The sequence below is a fragment of the Haliotis rufescens genome, unplaced genomic scaffold, assembly GCF_023055435.1.
Source record: "Haliotis rufescens isolate VD_foot unplaced genomic scaffold, xgHalRufe1.0.p SCAF_6, whole genome shotgun sequence".
Taxonomy (NCBI): domain Eukaryota; kingdom Metazoa; phylum Mollusca; class Gastropoda; order Lepetellida; family Haliotidae; genus Haliotis; species Haliotis rufescens.
Window position 1 is genome coordinate 38,004,256 of NW_025964334.1, and position 22,684 is coordinate 38,026,939.

A 22,684-nucleotide genomic window follows, 5' to 3' on the forward strand; every position below is an offset into this window, starting at 1 on the left:
CTCAAACAATCGGGACGGTTGAAGGGCGCGTTTAATGATCATTGTCAGTACAACATGACATTAGTCACGGCATTATCTGATCGTATCTCTCTCTCTCTCTCACACACACACACACACACTCTCACACACACAGACTGTGTAATGGCACATTTATTTGGAGGCCTGTCGTGGATCAACTCCACTGTATATTGCCCAATGTTCTAGAGGTTATGACAAGGGCCATGTGCTCATCCGAGGTATTGTAAGTAAGTAGGATAATCATTTGCTAGATTGATGTATACTACTCAAAAGAAGTTAAAGAACACCCGATTTTTTTCATATGGCTATAGTTAACTTCTTCTGAGTTGTATAAATTGCCATACAGATTATATGGTCATACGAAAAAAATCGGGTGTTCCTTAACTTCTTTTGAGTAGTATAAATGTCTCAACTGCTCCCGACTGGTCAACGTTTTTTCGTCATGACAACCGGTGCTCAGTTGCCTGCACGGGTTCGGTGTGTGAAGTCCATCTCCGTCGTGATTGGATGGAATATTGCCCAAAGCGGCGCTCAACAATATGTCCTGGTTGATAGAATGTATAATCAACACTACACATGCACACACGCACATTACCAAAACAAATTTCCGTCTGTCATTGGATCGTTACTAATAATTAATAATACGCATGTTGTATGCTATTCCTCTGGTAATGTCCGCTTCTTATCAAATAACTGACATGCCGTGTATATCGACGTGCCTGCAAGTCACTGCTTTCACCAGACACCTGCAGTACTTGGTGGAACGAAACACGTCATAAAAGACCGACACTTCCCATATGGTGGTTAGACTCGGAATTGTGGTCGATAATGTCATATATAAAACTGAATCTGGGGGATAAAAACAACAACTCCCCTCTTATGTTATATTAAACTGTCTGGAACGTCCATTTACATGAACAAGAATTGATTTTCTGGTCCTATATTGCTTTTCACGAATGATAAAATAACCTAGGATGCAGCCTGCGCGGTCTCTGTAAAACACGTATCAAGCTGCGCATAATAATAGGGGCCAGTGTAATACAAACCCATTGTGTAGGTCGTGGATGCTTGCATATATTTGTATTCTACAGGTGGGCTTCAGATGTGATCGATCATCTACGTTGTACTATTGAACGCGTTTCACATTCAGACGTACAGCCCGCACGCACCTGCTGCTGACTATAACACTGAGAAAATATTCCTGCGTTAATTTGAATATTTGCACCAAGGCAGCTACATGTTTACACTCGCACTTACAAAAATATCTTGCTGCAAAGTGAGATTGGTTTAACGCTGCTTTGAACAGAAGATAATATATAAATACGCACGCACGCACGCACGCACGCACACACACACAATCATATATATCAGGCCTGATGAGACTGGTACGTGGTACGAGTTGAAGGTGAGGTGAAATTGGGTTTATCGTCGCGTCCAAGATTATTGCGCTTATATAGCGACGTGTACACACGTGTATGTGTGTGTGTGGCTGCTTGTATTAGTCCGGACTGATGCCGATTTATAGTGCTAGCACATGAGATATCATGCCGCAGTTTAACATGGATACCCCACTCAGACACAGTATACTGACTCCGAGCCGACCAGTCCTTGTTTTAGCCCCTTAATGCCGAGCGCCAGACAGGGTAACAACAAGTACCATCTTTTGGTATGACGCGGCCGGAGATCAAACCCCGGACCTTCCGCTCTCCGGGCGGACGCTCTACCACTAGACCAAGGAGGCGGTGGTACGAGTTGAAAGCGCTATCCAATTAAAACTGTGTTCAATCTTACTCCACTTATTTATTATTGACTATTATATATATATATATATATATATATATATATATATATATATATATATATTGCTTGTCGTACAAGGCAATTTAGTGTATCGGATGGTCAGACTCCGTGACTTGTTGAATGCGTCACATCGCTCGGCATGGAATGTTGCTCATATAAACCATTCGATTGTCTGGCCTAGACTCGACCTTTTTACATACCACCGTAACACGACTACAGTATTACTGACTGTGGCCTAAACCAACATACGAATCAAATCAAATCAAATTAGCCCGAGTGAGTGAGTCATTTTTAGCACTATTCCAGCACTGTCACAGTGGAAAGGCGCCACACTTCGCTGTGCAGAGTTGCGTCCCTTGGGCACACCAGAAACCTGATTGTTGGTTCGCACTGATTATGTTTTTAGGTTTGTCAGCAACATACCCGTGCTCGTGGGTTTTACTGAAGTGGTAAACGTCTGAGACCTGCATCATTTCGGGCCCTCCCACATTAAGTTGACTTGCCGTGATATAACTGGAATACTGTTAAAATGGCGTTAAACCCCACTCACTCACTCACTCACTCACTCACTCACAGTGGGAAAGTAAGCAGAGGGACAATGACAGCGTCCAATCTTGTGAACGGTGCTCCTGTTGTATAGGCTTTGATATGTCGAACAAATCGAGAAAATCTACATTTTTGGAATTAAGTTTAAAAGATAATAATATCATGCTATCACTACGCTATTAGAATAGTGGTGTTACCATAGCAATGGTGTCGAGTTAATCACCATGGTGATAGAACAGCTAAACAGTCATTTCACGTCCATAACTGGCTTCCAAAGCAGATCAGGTGAGTTTAGGTAATATCTCCTTGGAGATATCACTATAATGAAATTGCAGCTGTCCTTGCAGCCCATTATTATGTCATCGGTTACCATGAAGTCGGAATCAAATGGCTTTACTTTTCTCTGAACCACCCGGTCCCGTTAGTCGCCTCTTACACGACAAGCATGGGTTGCTGGAGACCGATTCTAACCCGGATATTCACGAGTCTTCCCAATTTCGTGAAAAACGTGTATCGCCAGCGGGATTCGAACACGCGGAGTCCATACCGAAGGCTAACAAATGTTGTCTTACGTCACAACCACAAGGAAGAAATCATGCGGAATCAAAAATGATATTTTTACTATCATCAAGACGAATAGTTAATCCGTTTATGAAGTGGAAAACAGTTCTTCAGTTTGTTATTATGTACATTAAACGTAAGTGTGATTTGGTAGCTTTTCAGAGCGTCTGCAAGGAGAGGGGAAGGTCGGGGCACGATCCCCGGCCGCGTCATACCAAAAGACGTTTAAAAGATGGTATTTATTGTTACCCTGTCTGGCGCTCGGCATTAAGGGGCTAAAACAAGGTCTGGGCGGCTCGGAGTCACTATACTGTGTCTGAGTGGGGTATTCATGTTAAAATGCAATGCAGCATGGTATCTCAGTGGGCTAGCATTAGTCCGGACTTGTACAAGCAGCAACACACACACACCCAACACACACACACCGCTATATAAGTGCAATAATCTTATACACGATGTTAAACCCCATACCCCATTTCCCCTCCCCTCACCTGGGAGCTTTTCGTTAAAATTACTCAAAATAGGCCCATAAACATGGGCAAATAATATTTCTGTGATTGTAGAGTAGATCTTGTTTTTGCTTGTCCTTGCACGTGCCTTTCACAACCGAGTCGTCAAAAAGCGAGATGCACGTGCCAAAGTCACAGGGATCATATTTCGCGTGCATCATACAGGGCCGACTCCACGGTGTTCTCACAGTTGTTTTTAACAATTTAGATGCTGAGGTTCTTTAAATGTTGGCAAGCCTCGGATATTTGTAACATTTATCAACTCGAATACATGACACTTTTAATGGATAGCAACTTCTTTTTTTCTTTGTCACAACGTTTCAGAGCTTTTCCTCCATCAGGTCAGTCATTCACCTGATGAAGGAGCAAGACCTTGTGACAGAATGAAAGAAGTTGCTATCCATAAAGAAGTGTGTATTCATTTATCAACTCGTCTTGACGTATTGGACTTCGGAAGACACTCGACGAGATTCTGAATATATCAGATAATAAACAACCAAGTTGACATAATCAACGATTGGGTCTTTTAATATACGAAAACCTTTCACAGACATTAAACCCTGCATTCTCACCTTTCACTGATAAACGCGACCGATCTGTCCACCATGCAAACAGGCCTCTGAATTCTCAGGCCTCTGAATCCTCAGGCCTCGGGTCACGAGACGCCCGCCCTATCAAAAGGGGGCGTTCCTGTCGTTGTTGATAACACACAAGTTAAACTACAGTGTCATGCTGCCGCAGTCGACTAGATGACCCACAGAGGTTATCCGTGAAGGTGAGGATGTGCTTATATATTTATATACTGTTTTTGTTGAGTTATATCAAGGATTACATTTTTGTGACATTTAGCGTTAGCGTAAAGCTGATATGTATAACGTTACACCAAAATATTATGATTATAAAATGTATATTTCGCTAGACGTGCACCGAGGGTAGTGTGTAGAGTTTACAAGGGCATGTTTCGTGTTTATGTTTACTGATTATTGTTATCCTATGGCTAGTTATATTAAACTGGAGAAATAAACAATACAACATGTTTATTTCAAACAATGACATAAATGAAGACGAGTTGGGACAATTAGCAGTTGAAGTCAAAGTTCAAATTATGCTAATGTGCGTCAAGCCTCCGGTTCAGTAGTTAAGGTCGTGCAACTGTTGGTGAACAACATATATTTTAATAATCCCTGTACGAATTCCCGACCGTCATGCCTTGATGTATGTACAATGAGGTTGCGTCGACTCTGTACATCACGAGGAGCGAGAAGTGACACAAACAGTTCATAGTTACATTGACCGAGTAAACCTTTGCGGGATAAACCTTTGGCTCGTCATTCTATATTCACGACATCTTAAAAGGAAGGACGTTTAAACCTCGCCCAGTCTATCCAGTAACTCAAATTGTATATTAATGTATTATGTCAGTCTAGCAGTTAATCGTTTGTTTGGTGTATTAACACGAGAGTTTGGGAATCAGCTCGCTTAGCAGAGGTACCACTGTACACGACCAACCCACACACACAACACAAGACCTGAGTGAATTAACACTCAGTTTATGAGACAACCACAGAATAGGTAACTATATAATCAGTCAACAATAGAATGTTTTCTATCAATTATTAGAGAAGATTTACAACCAGTTATGGAGGTACATATATGTGAAGAACATTAGATGAACATGATATGAAATCATTACACAGATATGTACATGTACAACACTAGTCACGATACATATTCCAAGGTACACACGTAATAGATCAGTTTACATATGATTGAATATAGTAGACCCGACACACTCTAGCTAATACATTACCCGAGTGGGCATTCACACAAGATACATTCAGTTCAGCCACAATACATAGTCCAAAATGTAAACAACGTAATACAGTGAACAGAATTGGCATAATCTATACACAGAAGTAGTGCATGGAAATATACACTCAAGTATGAAGTTTTCAGTTACCAATTAAACTTGCAGGTATTGCCAAAGGTAGTACAAGATAGTAACGTTTCTTATTGAGTGAATAAACAGTCAGTTTATTTGACAGTCACAGAATGATTTGTGACTGTCTGTCGTACGTATTTATGCCTATTCTAGCTACTATAGATAATCTCATTTACTGATTTAACTGACGATGAAGCTGTTTTTGCGAACTTTAGTGGCGCTATCAAGATAGAATTATATAATTTAGTTTGATGGAGGCATTGGTTTCTGAGTAAAGTTTAGTAAGAATAATAGCTTACCAGTTCCTAGTATGCCACGAATGTATACGTGGTACGTGTGATTTGATAAGGGTGGATGATAAAGATATTAACGTCTTTTATTCGTTTGCCTATTCTATCAGACCAGCACCATGAGAGATGCGGGTCCTGTCCGTTATACGTTATCGGTTTGACCCTTGGCAGTCTAATGATAATGGAACGTGGTCGTTAGTTGTAATATCCCCTTTTTTTCACAATATCCAATTCTTAATATTTGGCATTTAACGTGATAAACTATTTATCAAACTTTGTTCATTTTCCCCATGTTAATAGTTGTTTAACGCCGCACTCAGAAATATTCCAGCAGTATGAGGGCGGCCTGTAAATAATCGAGTCTGGACCAGACAATCCAGTGATTAGCATCATGAGCATCGATCTATGCAATTGGGATACGATGACATACATCAACCAAGTATGCGAGCCTGATCATCCGATCCCGTTACGACAAACATTGTCGCCTCTTAAGACAAGTATTGGTTGCTGAAGACCTATTCTACCCCCGGAATCTTCACGTGATCCATCCTTTGTCAGCGAGCCTGACTATACTCCCATTAGTCGCCTGTTACGGTAAGCATGGGTTGCTGAAGACCTATTCTACCCCGGAATCTTCACGTGATCCATCCTTTGTCAGCGAGCCTGACTATACTCCCATTAGTCGCCTGTTACGGTAAGCATGGGTTGCTGAAGACCTATTCTACCCCGGAATCTTCACGTGATCCATCCTTTGTCAGTGAGCCTGACTATACTCCCATTAGTCGCCTGTTACGGTAAGCATGGGTTGCTGAAGACCTATTCTACCCCGGAATCTTCACGTGATCCATCCTTTGTCAGTGAGCCTGACTATACTCCCATTAGTCGCCTGTTACGGTAAGCATGGGTTGCTGAAGACCTATTCTACCCCCGGAATCTTCACGTGATCCATCCTTTGTCAGCGAGCCTGACTATACTCCCATTAGTCGCCTGTTACGGTAAGCATGGGTTGCTGAAGACCTATTCTACCCCGGAATCTTCACGTGATCCATCCTTTGTCAGCGAGCCTGACTATACTCCCATTAGTCGCCTGTTACGGTAAGCATGGGTTGCTGAAGACCAATTCTAACCCGGATCTTCACGGGTGAGCAGTTAATCACTTCCGTAATTATACACGGCGTTATTTACAACGTCTACTAGCCCTTGTATGGTGTTACGCCGTGTTTAGCAATATTCCAACAATATCACTGCAAGGTACCCAAGACAATGGGCTTCACGCATTGTAAGCAAATTGGGAATCGAACTCTGGCCTTCGGCGTGGCGAGCGAGCGCTTCAACCACTTGCCCACCGCCGGTCTGCGGACTGGGACAAGGCGTCAGACAGTGGAACGTACTACTTAATGTTAAAGCAGCTTCATCGCTTAGTTATTTCATTAACGGGGTAAAATGTAGGCAAGATCAGAAAGATTACAGGAGATCTTTGCTGGTTTAAGATGCACAGTTGATGAGCACGCCTTCCTCTAGACAAAACTCCACTTCGATTCAATGCTATACTTCGCATTTTTAAAGTACTAGTATTTTGGCAGCGTTTCCGTATTTCATGCAATGGTAATGTTGTATTATAGCTGACGCAGTAACACTCGCTACTGAGACCACCTAACAGAGGGACTTGTCTCAGCCTACCCATTGTTGCAAGGTGGAATAGGGGAAGGTAGGTAGCGATCTGTCTTGTCATACCTTGAATTTCGCGAGCTCATAATATGTGTCTTACTATCAGTCTCCTTGTCATGATATTGACTGTGTCACAGTCAATGCACTGACAGTGGCCTAAAAAGATAATGACATATTTGTAGTTCATGTAAACAGTCCTATTTCAATACACTCACAGTGTCCAAGTTCACATACTTCCAGTGTCCTTGTCCACATACTTACAGTGTTCCTGTCGAGTTGAAGTCATTGACTCTATACACTCTTCAAAATAAGAAACGCACAGGGAGATTTTTAGTAAAAGATTTTGTACCTAATAAAGTCGATATATGTAATTTAATATCAGAGATAGAAATATGAAATTTCACATGTTGTCGTTGTACAAAGGCACTGAAAATTGTTTATTGTCATGTCACATACGGATTGCGCTGAACTCAGTATCTCGTGTGACCGCCAAGGGCCGCAATCACGTCTCTGCATCTCCTCGTCACTGACTAGATAAGTGTACGAATTCTGTCCTGCGGAATTCTGCGCCAATCTGCTTTTAACACGTTGGCCAGTTGTGGGAGTGTCTGCGGCGAGTTCATCCGAGATTTGTTCGATTGGGTTGAGATCTGGAGGTCTCGACGGCCAGGGCAAGACGTTGATGTTGGTATTATGGAGGTAGTCTACCGTGACACGAGCTGTGTGCGGTGGAGCGTTGTCCTGTTGAAACAGGTCCCTCTGGCGGTCAATGTTGGGAAGAAGGTGAAGTTGAAGAACTTGGTTCATGTAGCGATTTGCTGTCAAATGTCCCTGAACCACAACCAAGTCAGATCTCGTGGTGCAGGATATGACCCCCCACACCGTGACACTACCGACACCGAAATTGTAGAATTCACGTCAAATCACACTCGTCTCCACATTCGCAAATTCCAATACTGTAAGGTATGGCACCAACGCAAGCGTCGCTGTCGATGGATGATCTGTTGCAAAACTGGTCTTCTGGGTCGGATGCCAGCCTCGCGAAGATGGTTCCTGACAGTCTGGTCCTCCTCAAATCAGGGATGCGTCCTGCAGTTTCCGTAGCTGTGGCATTGCGATGACGTAGGTTGAACAGTAGAATGTAGCGATCCTGTTCAGGGGTGGTAACTCTTGGTCGGCCGGTTCTCGGACGGTCTGTGGTGGAATTGAACTGTGTGTATCGGTCACAAAGGCGGCAAATGGTGCTGTGGTAAACGTTGAAGTGGCGTGCAACAGAAGACTGCGATTCCCCTCTTTGGATACGTCCTATGGCGATGTTCCGATAGGCAGCACTGAGTCTCGGCATTTTCGAACTTGAAAAATGTTGACAATTGAATGACAAATTATTGGCTCATGCTTGCCCTTTAATAGCCACTACCACGAGTTACGAATGCAATATAACATTGCAAATCGACAATGGCCGCGTTTTGGCACCGTTTGTCGAATATTAGGCCACCAACATTTTCTAATAACATATATCCAATTTACATGCCGGTTTTTTTTGTGTAGTCAGGTTCAATGAACTACATACTACCTTTGCGTTTCTTTTTTTGAAGAGTGTATTTCCTCAACGATGTCCTGTAGATATTGTTCTTGTCCCAGTAACCGCCAGTCCTTGGTTCACACAGTGGCATGGCCAGTGTATGTAGCGTTTCCGAAGTTTACTCTGTTTATTTTCAGATCTCCGAATCCAAGTGCTGTAGTCAACATGTCGACTTCACACATTCCCACGTCACTGGACAGGCGAGACTCATCGCTTCCCGAATCCCACCTCATCTTCTCCATCGTCTCCCTCCTCTTCTGTCTGCCTGTCGGGATATTTGCGATCCTTGCCAGCGTCAAGGTGGGTGTCACTGCATGAGTGAGTGAGTGAGTTTGGTTTTACGCCGCTTTTAGCAATATTCCAGCAATATCACGGCGGGGGACACCAGAAATGGGCTTCACACATTGTACCCATGTCGGGATTCGAACCCGGGTCTTCGACGTGACGAGCGAACGCTTTAACCACTAGGCTACCCGACCCCCCCCCCCCCCCCCCCCCCCCCCCCCCCCCCCCGTCACTGCATGAACGCGAAGGTGGGTGTCACTGCATGAACGCGAAGGTGGGTGACACTGCGTGTACGTGAAGGTGGCTTGGGATTGATTGTACGAGAAGGTGGGTTGTGAATGATTGTACGTGAAGGTAGGTTGTGAAAGATTGGACTTAAAGGTGGGTTGTGAATGATTGTACGTAAAGGTAGGTTGTGAATGATTGTACGTGAAGGTAGGTTGTGAAAGATTGTACGTAAAGGTGGGTTGTGAAAGATTGTACGTGAAGGTGGGTTGTGAAAGATTGTACGTGAAGGTGGGTTGTGAAAGATTGTACGTGAAGGTGGGTTGTGAATGATTGTACGTGAAGGTAGGTTGTGAAAGATTGTACGTGAAGGTGGGTTGTGAAAGATTGTACGAGAAGGTGGGTTGTGAAAGATTGTACGAGAAGGTGGGTTGTGAATGATTGTACGTGAAGGTAGGTTAAGAAAAATTGTACGTGAAGGTGGGTTGTGAAAGATTGTACTTGAAGGTGGGTTGTGAATGATTGTACGTGAAGGTGGGTTGGGATTGATTGTACGAGAAGGTGGGTTGTGAATGATTGCACGTGAAGGTAGGTTGTGAAAGATTGGACATAAAGGTGGGTTGTGAATGATTGTACGTAAAGGTAGGTTGTGAATGATTGTACGTGAAGGTAGGTTGTGAAAGATTGTACGTACAGGTGGGTTGTGAAAGATTGTACGTGAAGGTGGGTTGTGAAAGATTGTACGTGAAGGTGGGTTGTGAAAGATTGTACGTGAAGGTGGGTTGTGAAAGATTGTACGTGAAGGTGGGTTGTGAATGATTGTACGTGAAGGTAGGTTGTGAAAGATTGTACGTGAAGGTGGGTTGTGAAAGATTTTACGAGAAGGTGGGTTGTGAAAGATTGTACGAGAAGGTGGGTTGTGAATGATTGTACGTGAAGGTAGGTTGTGAAAGATTGTACGTGAAGGTGGGTTGTGAAAGATTGTACGTGAAGGTGGGTTGTGAAAGATTGTACGTGAAGGTGGGTTGTGAATGATTGTACGTGAAGGTGGGTTGTGAAAGATTGTACGTAAAGGTGGGTTGTGAATGATTGTACGTGAAGGTGGGTTGTGAATGATTGTACGTGAAGGTGGGTTGTGAAAGATTGTACGTGAAGGTGGGTTGTGAATGATTGTGCGTGAAGGTTGGTTGTGAAAGATTGTATGTGAAGGTGGGTTGTGAAAGATTGTACGTGAAGGTGGGTTTGAAAGATTGTACGTGAAGGTGGGTTGTGAATGATTGTACGTGAAGGTGGGTTGTGAAAGATTGTACTTAAAGGTGGGTTGTGAAAGATTGTGCGTGAAGGTGGGTTGTGAATGATTGTGCGTGAAGGTGGGTTGTGAAAGATTATGCGTGAAGGTGGGTTGTGTAAGATTGTACGTGAAGGTGGGTTGTGAATGATTGGACATAAAGGTGGGTTGTGAATGTTTGTACGTAAAGGTAGGTTGTGAATGATTGTACGTGAAGGTAGGTTGTGAAAGATTGTACGTGAAGGTGGGTTGTGAAAGATTGTACGTGAAGGTGGGTTTGAAAGATTGTACGTGAAGGTGGGTTGTGAATGATTGTACGTGAAGGTGGGTTGTGAAAGATTGTACGTGAAGGTGGGTTGTGAAAGATTGTACTTAAAGGTGGGTTGTGAAAGATTGTACGTGAAGGTGGGTTGTGAATGATTGTGCGTGAAGGTTGGTTGTGAAAGATTGTATGTGAAGGTGGGTTGTGAAAGATTGTACGTGAAGGTGGGTTTGAAAGATTGTGCGTGAAGGTGGGTTGTGAATGATTGTACGTGAAGGTGGGTTGTGAAAGATTGTACTTAAAGGTGGGTTGTGAAAGATTGTGCGTGAAGGTGGGTTGTGAATGATTGTGCGTGAAAGTGGGTTGTGAAAGATTATGCGTGAAGGTGGGTTGTGTAAGATTGTACGTGAAGGTGGGTTGTGAATGATTGGACATAAAGGTGGGTTGTGAATGTTTGTACGTAAAGGTAGGTTTTGAATGATTGTACGTGAAGGTAGGTTGTGAAAGATTGTACGTGAAGGTGGGTTGTGAAAGATTGTACGTGAAGGTGGGTTGTGAAAGATTGTACGTGAAGGTGGGTTGTGAATGATTGAACATGAAGGTGGGTTGTGAAAGATTGTACGTGAAGGTGGGTTGTGAAAGATTGTACGTGAAGGTGGGTTGTGAATGATTGTGCGTGAAGGTGGGTTGTGAATGATTGTGCGTGAAGGTGGGTTGTGAAAGATTGTACGTGAAGGTGGGTTGTGAAAGATTGTACGTGAAGGTGGGTTGTGAAAGATTGTACGTGAAGGTGGGTTGTGAATGATTGTACGTGAAGGTGGGTTGTGAAAGATTGTACGTGAAGGTGGGTTGTGAATGATTGTGCGTGAAGGTGGGTTGTGAATGATTGTGCGTGAAGGTGGGTTGTGAAAGATTGTGCGTGAAGGTAGGTTGTGAATGATTGTGCGTGAAGGTGGGTTGTGAAAGATTGTACGTGAAGGTGGGTTGTGAATGATTGTAAGTGAAGGTGGGTTGTGAAAGATTGTACGTGAAGGTGGGTTGTGAATGATTGTACGTGAAGGTGGGTTGTGAAAGATTGTACGTGAAGGTGGGTTGTGAAAGATTGTACGTGAAGGTGGGTTGTGAAAGATTGTACGTGAAGGTAGGTTGTCAATGATTGTACGTAAAGGTGGGTTGTGAAAGATTGTACGTGAAGGTGGGTTGTGAAAGATTGTACGTGAAGGTGGGTTGTGAATGATTGTACGTGAAGGTAGGTTGTGAATGATTGGACATAAAGGTAGGTTGTGAATGATTGTACGTAAAGGTGGGTTGTGAATGATTGTACGTGAAGGTAGGTTGTGAAAGATTGTACGTGAAAGTGGGTTGTGAATGATTGTACGTGAAGGTGGGTTGTGAAAGATTGTACGTGAAGGTGGGTTGTGAAAGATTGTACATGAAGGTGGGTTGTGAAAGATTGTACGTGAAGGTGGGTTGTGAATGATTGTACGTGAAGGTGGGTTGTGAATGATTGGACATAAAGGTAGGTTGTGAATGATTGTATGTAAAGGTGGGTTGTGAATGATTGTACGTGAAGGTAGGTTGTGAAAGATTGTACGTAAAGGTGGTATGTGAAAGATTGTACGTGAAGGTGGGTTGTGAAAGATTGTACGTGAAGGTGGGTTGTGAAAGATTGTACGTGAAGGTGGGTTGTGAAAGATTGTACGTGAAGGTGGGTTGTGAATGATTGTATGTGAAGGTGGGTTGTGAAAGATTGTACGTGAAGGTGGGTTGTGAATGATTGTACGTGAAGGTAGGTTGTGAATGATTGGACATAAAGGTAGGTTGTGAATGATTGTACGTAAAGGTGGGTTGTGAATGATTGTACGTGAAGGTAGGTTGTGAAAGATTGTACGTGAAGGTGGGTTGTGAATGATTGTACGTGAAGGTGGGTTGTGAAAGATTGTACGTGAAGGTGGGTTGTGAAAGATTGTACGTGAAGGTGGGTTGTGAAAGATTGTACTTAAAGGTGGGTTGTGAAAGATTGTGCGTGAAGGTGGGTTGTGAATGATTGTGCGTGAAGGTGGGTTGTGAAAGATTATGCGTGAAGGTGGGTTGTGTAAGATTGTACGTGAAGGTGGGTTGTGAATGATTGGACATAAAGGTGGGTTGTGAATGATTGTACGTAAAGGTAGGTTGTGAATGATTGTACGTGAAGGTAGGTTGTGAAAGATTGTACGTGAAGGTGGGTTGTGAAAGATTGTACGTGAAGGTGGGTTGTGAAAGATTTACGTGAAGGTGGGTTGTGAATGATTGTGCGTGAAGGTGGGTTGTGAAAGATTGTACTTAAGGGTGGGTTGTGAAAGATTGTGCGTGAAGGTGGGTTGTGAATGATTGTGCGTGAAGGTGGGTTGTGGAAGATTGTACGTGAAGGTTGGTTGTGAATGATTGTGCGTGAAGGGGGGATGTGAATGATTGTACCTGAGATCTGCTCCGCTCGTGAACCTGAGGTTGAACTGATTCAGTAGGCTGGTTGTCTTGCATATTTGAGTTCCCCACACCATGAAACTTCAGGTGCACTGACACACTGGCGTCCTGTCCTTCCAACCATGTCCTATTGAACACGAACACATATTGCCTTCCGCAAAGTTTATTCTATATTCATTATTTTATTCCGAAACAATTTCTCACAGTTTGTTTGTTTGTTTAACGCCGCACTCAACAATAGTCAAGCTATATGACGGCGGTCTGTATATAATCGAGTCTTGACCAGACAATCCAGTGATTGGCATCATGAACATCTATCCACACAATTGGGATACGATGACATGCATCAACGATTTCAGCGAGCCTGACCTCCCGATCCCGTTAGTCGCCTCTTACAGCAAGCACGGGTTGCTGAAGACCTGTTCTACCCCGGATCTTCACGGGTGATTTCTCACAGAAAAAGTTAATATTCATTATTTTATTCCGACACAATTTTACACAGAAAACCCTGATATGTTTGCATACAGCAATATAAGGACATTCATGAGCTCTCCGGCTGTAACGTTGACCTGTCGCCTCGTTTGCATAAGTTAACCTGACACACGGATGAAAAGAGACATGTCGAAAGTTCCTCAAATGCTTAATTCATATCCTCATGTCAACACAACATCCTGTTTGCCCCGAGCTGTATGCATTCACAACAGAAGGAAATATGCATACCTGTATACATTTAAAGCACAACTGTGTTCTTATTAGGCTTCTAAATATTCAGGCAGGACCTGACTGGTGTATTTACAGGTTGTTATTTTTGCGGCGTTAAACGACTTTCACTAACTAACCCAAGTCCATATATATCTAATTACCATGCTTGTCGTAGGAGGCGACTAACGGGATCGGGTGGTCAGGCTCGCTGACTTGGTTGATGCATGTCATCGTATTCCAATTGGGTGGACGCCGCGATATAATACTGTTAAAAACGGCGTTAAATCCCACTCACTCACCCAAATTGGATGCTCATGGTGTCAATCACTGGATTGTCTGGTCAAGACTCGATTACTTACAGACGCCGTCATATAGCTGGAATATTGCTGAGTGCAGCGTTAAACAAATAAACAAACAAGACCATATATATATATATATATATATATATATATATATATATACAAAAATGAGGTTAATGTTCACTCGGTGTACATGTGATATATAATAAAATAATAAAGTCCACGTTAGCTCTTCAGTGTAACTGACAATTACAAAGATATAAAGAAGATGTTGGACTAACGTGGACTTTATTATTTTATTATATATATATGAGAACATGTTACGACAAAAGCACATTTTTTGCTTTTCCTTTTTCGTTGCGCACTCAGCTGCCATGCAGTAAGCCTGTGGTTGAATGCAGTAGGGGCACCCACACACGGCAGATAAAACTGGAATACTGGGTTACTGTTCGAAGCAGCGTTACACCCCACTCCTTCTGACAGCCTGGGGCTCGGGTGTGTAGGCGATGTCTGACTGTATGCAATGGTGTACGTGTATGTTCTGCCTTGATTCCAGGTGAGGGTTGCTATCGGTATGAACAACATGTCCGTGGCCAGAGATGCTTCAGCCAGGGCCGCCGAGTTATCACTGCTGGGGGTGATGTTGGGGAGCAACGTCTACATGCTGGTTACCGTCCTTGTCATGTGCATCCTCTTCCAGGCGATTTGATGACGTCACACAGCGGCAGCCCTGATGACGTCACATGTGTTTTTCGAACATTTTGGTATTTCATCCCATTCGTCCCCACTCGGCCCTTTGCGACACCAATGCCGGAGTCACACGAGTGATCATGACTTTTGTTTATCCATACGACCTTGGAATGTCAATTACATCGTTTGTTTGACATGACCTGTCGTCACCTCAGAACGCAAGGATGATTAGCACGGGTTGCACTGTACATATACTCACCTACAAGCACAACGCAATGATTCCTTTTGTATTTTGGATATCCGCTGAAGGCGACGAAATGTGACTTGGTCGACACGTTTAACCACAACTAAATATTGCGAACCTATGTGAATCGATACAAAATAAAATAATAAGGTGGGGACATGTAATAAAGCGATCGTAGGGCTTCTTATACTTCGAGTTACAAAGTACCAAGACTGGAAAATACATGAATACTTGAACATAGGAGCCTCCATATACAGTAAACTACGGTTATCACGAACTCAAAGGGACCACAAATGTTAGTTCGTTATAACCGTAGTTCGTTGTAACCATATATACAGAAGATGGACGGGACCAGTTATAACAAGCTAGTTGTGACTATTGGTCTGGAAATCACTATTGATGTTGAAAGAAACTATTGCGATAACTATTGATATTTGAAGAAACTATTGCGATAACTATTGATATTGCAAGCAACTATTGCGATAAATATCGATAGTTTTCAGTGTTTCATTTTAGATGGATTTTAGTGTTGAATTAAACCTTGGAACTGCAGTTTATTTTGAATGTGATAACCATAACAACAAATAAAAAGTAAAATTTGAGATATCATGTTTTTTCTTTACCCAAATAATTTAAGAAAAAGAAACTTTCACATTATCATGTGTAAATTACTACCACTCATGATCAAAAGAAAAACAAATTTGAACAGCATTGCATGTATTATATTGATATAGTAAATACAATCGAAACTATCGATATTCCTAACTGAAATCAATACTATTGATCGGAAACTAATTTAACAATCGATTTATTGACTTTAAATGCTTACCAATAGCACTATATCGATATTTCGATTTATCTTGACACCCCTATTATAAGCCTTTTTGTTATAAACGCAGATTGCTGACTATGCCAACTAAGAAACAAAAACTTCAATGTTTTGTGAAATAAACAAAGACCTTGACATGTCTTTTTAAATGTATCCCCCAGTTCGGGATGTAATGTTTGAACATATCTGTGTCTGCATATATTCCTATGTGCTTGATCAGTACTTACAAGGTGACTATGCTTGTCGTAAAAGGCGACTAACGGGATCGGGCGGTCAGGCTCGCTGACTTGGTTGATGCATGTCATCGTATCCCAATTGCGTGGATCGAAATATTGAATCTGAAGCCAGATTCACTCTTGATTGGTATGTGTGGTGTGTCAGCACCCTGTCCCTGCCCCTGGACGTCACCAAGGTGATGAATGCGGCATCATTTCTGGCTTCACCCCCGTCATCTGACTGAAAGGCTGTGGTTAACTGGTACACTGTTCAAGGCGGCGTTAACCTCCTTTCTCCTTGATATCAAACGGGGGATGAAAAATACATCAACTCTGCTCCAGGGACCTTAACAACAAGCAACCCATGTTTATCGGAAGAGGCGACTAAATGGACTCGCGGACAGGCTCGCGGACTTGGTTGATGCATGTCATCACATCTCAATTGCGTAGAGTGATGCTCATGATGTCAATCACTGGTTTGCCTGGTCCAGACTATTTACAGACCCTGCCGTACCCCGTAAGGCCCAGGGTCCGAATAGGACCCCAGCACTCTGTTGCTTGAGGTCGGTGGTGACTAAAATTAAATCGGATCAAGCTACTTGGTGATTGGTTGATTGCAAGGGACCACAAAACATAAACCACATATTTCTTTCCCTGACTCGGGTATTTACAGGCTGCCATGTTATAGCTGGGATATTGCTCAGTGCGGCGTAAAACAACAAACAAACAAACAAAGCATTGACGTGAACCGGTGTAACTGGCTTTATTATAAACAATTTAATGCCAATTTCACAAACAGGTGTATTGAATGATTGCGTCAATGACAGCTGAAACGCACGATGGTAATAATGCACGTGCAAGATGTCAATGATCGTTCACCACGTGCACACGGGTCATCTGGCGGCCGTTGCGCTATAAGGCAAGGTTGGAATTAAATGGCATCTTGGCACGGGTTTTCGGATTGTAGATTTATGCAGCTGCTACAAAATGTATGCCATACAAATGGAAAACGTCTATGAGTAACTTGAGACCATATATTGGCGTATGGCCCGTGAAGTAACATAACGATAAACAATGGCAGAGGAGACAAAGTTGCGCAATACGAAGCGAACGTAAAATCTCAATAACTTGCACTTACAATATATATTCTGTTGGGTCTTATTGGTTAGAGGTGAAATGGGGTTTAACGTCGCGTCCAAGATTATTGCACTTATATAGTGACGTGCATGCACGTGTGTGTGTGTGTGTGTGTGTGTGTGTGTGTGTGTGTGTGTGGCTGCGTGTACTAGTCCGGACTGATGCCGATTTATAGTGCCAGCCCACTGAGATACCATGCCGCATTTTTAACATGAATACACCACTCAGACACAGTATACTGAGCCAACCAGTCCTTGTTTTAGCCTCTTTATGGCCGAGCGCCAGACAGGGTAACAACAAGTACCATCTTTTAACGTCTTTTGGTATGACGCGGCCGGGGATCGAACCCCGGACTTTCCGCTGTCCGGACGGACGCTCTACCTCTAGACCACGGAGGCGGTCTTATTGGTTAGACATATGTTCACGTGGATTTCGTTGTTTGCTTTTATTATGAATCATGAAACGCACTATCACTTAAAAAAGATGTCAATAGTTGAACAAAACCTATGCAGGAAAACAACAAGTATCTCAGTGTGTTATTCACGTTCAGGATTTGCCCTCTCTCAGGTACCGAGGACAGTAGTCAGGCACTCGGGCTTCCCGCCGAGGATCAGTATTGGATTCCACAAGTGGGAGCAATGTGTGAAGCCTGTTTCTGGTATCCCTCGCAGTGATAAAGCTTGAATAGCGGTGATCGCGGCCTAAAACCACCCTCACTCACTCAGCTAGGTCGGGGTTCATTAAGTGTGGAAACAAATACGCGTACACACTAAACGAACATTACACACGCGCACACACGCGCGCGCGCACTTTCACTGAGTCCAAGCTACTAAGAAGCAGTAATGTACAAGTTACAACACGACAACAAACACTATATAAAAACAACAACAAACTTCACGTCATTCTTATCTTATCGGTACATTTAACATAAAAAAAACACCAAATATATATTTGATTTGCCGGGTCAAAATGAAGCAAACAGTTGCAAAGCGCGCCCTTTTCGCAGTGTGTCTTCAATGGGATAGACAGGATTAATTTTTACCGTCCACAAATAGTCACAACATTCTTTAGTATCCTGTATAATACTTCGCACACACGCCGGACTGTACGCCAGGTAAGTGTGTTGACATTTCAACAAACTTTAACTCATTTTGACCCAGTTCATATTCATTGCAATACCACACAGTAAAGGCGAAGGTTATTAAATTTTCCAGACAAGGAATTCACTCCCGTGGGTACTTAATCTTGCGTTTGTGGGTCGTCCATATTGTATCTATTCGTTTTTAAGCCACGATCTGCATGGCAGTCACGTTTCCTGTGGACAGAGGGTGACGTTATTTTTGAGTTTGTCAACTTGTGTAAACAGTGTTACGGCGTGTTACTTCTTTGAACGTGATGTTGCCGTGTTTCCAATGTAGGTCTGCGACTTTTAAACAGTATCAGTGGACTCAACTGAGTGTAGCTTATCTCCGAAGTTCATTCAACTTATTTTTTTTCTGAGAGATGATTGTGTTCAGGGTTTAACCTGTTAGTAAATTCCGGACCTCCTTGAAACCACATATCAATCATTCAAATCTGGGTTGAAGTTTAAAGCACTTAGTACCAAGTGCGTTGTTACCTGCAGGGGCGCATCTAGACCCCCTTTTTAAGTGTAAAAAATGTCCTACTATGATAGCATGTTGGTTTGGTTGTCAAAGTAAAATAAGTAATATTGTATCTAGTCATTGTATCGAAGTCGTACGTTTGTTACGATGTTGTGATAGTATCTGTGTGATATGTTACCTTCAACGTAGACTTAATACCTGCACGTTCTTCAGATACTACATGTGAATGCCACAATATTGTACACTACTCAAAAGTAGTTAAAGAAGACCCGAGTTTTTTCATATGACTATAAGGCGACTATGCTTGTCGTAAGAGGCGACTAACGGGATCGGGTGGTCAGGCTCGCTGACTTGGTTGATGCATGTCATCGATCCCAATTGCGTGGATCGATGCCCATGATGTCAATCACTGGATTGTCTGGTCCAGACTCGATGATTTACAGACCGCCGTCATATGGCTGGAATATTGCTGAGCGCGGCGTCAGACAACAAACAAACAAACAAACATAATATGACTATATTTAATCTGTCTTAACTTCAACGTTTCCACTTTATTGTATTCTACCTGGCATGACACACTGTTTCCATGTCTTATTACTTTAACGCATGAATGAAAGGTTGAATGGCGTTTTCATGAACATACGCCCAGAAGACATACAATCGACTTAGGACAGATGTAAAAAACTGAACACATATAGACAATATTTACATACTCTACAACACGTATGTGCCGACTGTCAGAATAATTGATTCTATTTTATCCTTTATGTGCAGCTTAGGTTTTTCTACGGTTTGAATACATATGGTGTGTTTTACATAGCATCCCAGTACAGGGTTTATGTTTACACAAGTTTGCGCAAGTAGTCGTAGAGATATCCTCACAACAAAACGGTAATATCTTAGACGTAAAGAATTATTCATTCTTTTATTCATGAGTGCGTATTGTTACAGTATTCCAGTTATATCACGGCGTGTCAGCTAAATGTGGGAGGTCTTAGACGTTTATCACTTCGGTGAAACCAACGAGCACGGGCATGGTGCTGACAAACCTAGGAGCATAATCGGGGCGAAGCGGGATTCGAACTCACTGTCCTAGGTTTCTGCGTGCCCAAGCGAATTGCGGCGCCTAAGACGACTGGGCCACTAATCGTCTTTGAAATACATTAAATTTTCAAATAAACGGCCGACGTTCATACAGTTTGGCCCTCACTCTATGAAGGGTCATAGATGAACTCACAAAGAAAAGTCAATTCTGAATTGTTTAATCTAACGACAAACACATCCGCCCTTATTACAAGTTTACAAGAAATGTCAAGGGCGTGATGAAATGGTAGGGTGAGATGCAACACTCAATCAAATTCGCTGTACATACCAGAAATATTTCTTTGATATCAGCAATGAAAAAGCAAAATTCATAAATTTATATTATTATAGCCTGACTTCTATGGACGTCATAAAGTAGTATTTATTTTTCATATCGCAAGAAAACATGTGAACGCAGCTTTGATATACGCTTCTGTTCCGATATTGTATTGGGTGTAACGAAAACTTCACATGTAAAAGCCATCAATTATCCAAATACAGAATATTATTTGCTTTGAAATAGATAGGCGACAGGCGTTTTGAAAAATGTGTCCGTGTCCATATCTGGCTTTTAATGGCTTCAACAATAAACCTCTCTCGGCCATTTTATGATTCATTAAAATAGCCCATGCTATCTGTGATTATACAAACAGGCATATGTGGAAATGAGTGACTTGGCTATAGCACTTATGTCAGGAGCATGCTTTGGGAAAGCATAAATATATACTACTCAAAAGAAGTTAAAGAACACGCGATTCTCTAATATTACTACAGTCTGTCATGCTATGACAGATTAACTATAGTCTATGAAAGAATCGAGTGTTTTAACTTATTTTGGGTAGTATACATATTTTGATAAAATGCCATTTTGATTGCATATATTTAATAACGCGTGCATATTGCCATCAGTTGCCAGGTATGATAGTATTCGTGAGATTCTCATCCTTTAGAATAATGAAGAGGATAGTTCAGCTTTCAACACCAAGAAATGTCCCAAACATCTAGCAATAGACTCAGATAACGTACACAGTATAGTTTCTTAAACTATCCTGATGTTTTGTACCGTAATATTGGTCTAACTAGATACACTCCCGGACAAACGAAAGTATACACCAATGTTTGATTGTGGCTAAAACTGAAACAAAAAAAATTGTCATACCTCGATGTCAGAATGATGAGATTTGATTGGTCAACGTGATCTTAATCCCGAGGCAAGGTAGTTAACTGACTTTATAAATCTAGTTTCCTCCCTCACCGAACTAAGCTGGAATTTCCAGGCTCGCTCGTAGCACCACCAGTGGCTATTACGAGTTATGTCCCTTCTATGTCCCTCCTATTGACCAATCAGATTACATCTCTCATATGACTTGCATTTTCTTCAAACAAAACAGCGGCACTCAGTCAAGACGATCTGATCGATAATCAAGACCTTTATTGTAATAAAACAGGTCTTATCTCGCGAAGTGTGTCAAATCACTTGAGCACCGTCGTTCAAAACATGAAATGATTTTGAAAATATCTGTCGACGCCCAGTTGGCAGCACACATGCTCTGCAAATCCTGCAATCGACCGAATCTGTACAACAGTCGCTATGTTGTTTATGAACCGAATGTCAATTTCGTTATGCGATTTTGATTGAACTATGCATAGACTCGTTGGTCCAGCCAAAATTTAACTCCATGCATAATTGGCGCCTAGCCCGGCAAGGGTGGAAACTGGACTTTTACAGTCAGTTAACTTCCTTGCTTCGGGAAAATGTTTACATCCTGCTTCAAAGCAAAAAGCCGCACGCTTTTTCCGAGTCAATGGAAGTCACGTGACATAGCGCAAGTTAACCTCAGCTCAATCTTAAAGCTGTTTTCTGTCAAAGTTTAATTTGTCTTAATTCTTTTACAATGTCAAAACAATGTCGGTAAGAGAAATCCATTGTAAAATCCATCTCGTTGTATAACATCTAACGCGGGACGCATAACACCCCATGTGTAATCCTGTTTCACAGCTAGTTTTCCCTTTATGCCAAATGGAATGTGTTTCAGCGGATAATCAAGACTGGTTATTTTCTTGCATTGACATTCATTTATTTTCGATGGTGATGTAGTTCATTCGGGTATGTTTTGGATCTTATATTTGCAGTGTTTTGGCTACTGTTTTCAGCCTAGTAACGTTTTGATGACGTTTTGCACATCTTTGGTCAAACCCAAGTATCAAGTGTATACGTTCTTTGTCTGGCAGTTTAGTACATTTTAAATAGTGTTATCATTATGTAAGACATTGAGAAGATGATTACAAAGCCTACCGGGTTTAGCAAGACTAACAATATCATTCGTACGGCCAGTGGACTGTCTTTTTGCTAAACATGAACGCTTCTAATATTTCCAACTGATTTCTGTGATAGGTGAATGAACCTCTTTGTGGGGGCATGTCTAACTTCCTTGTCAATAT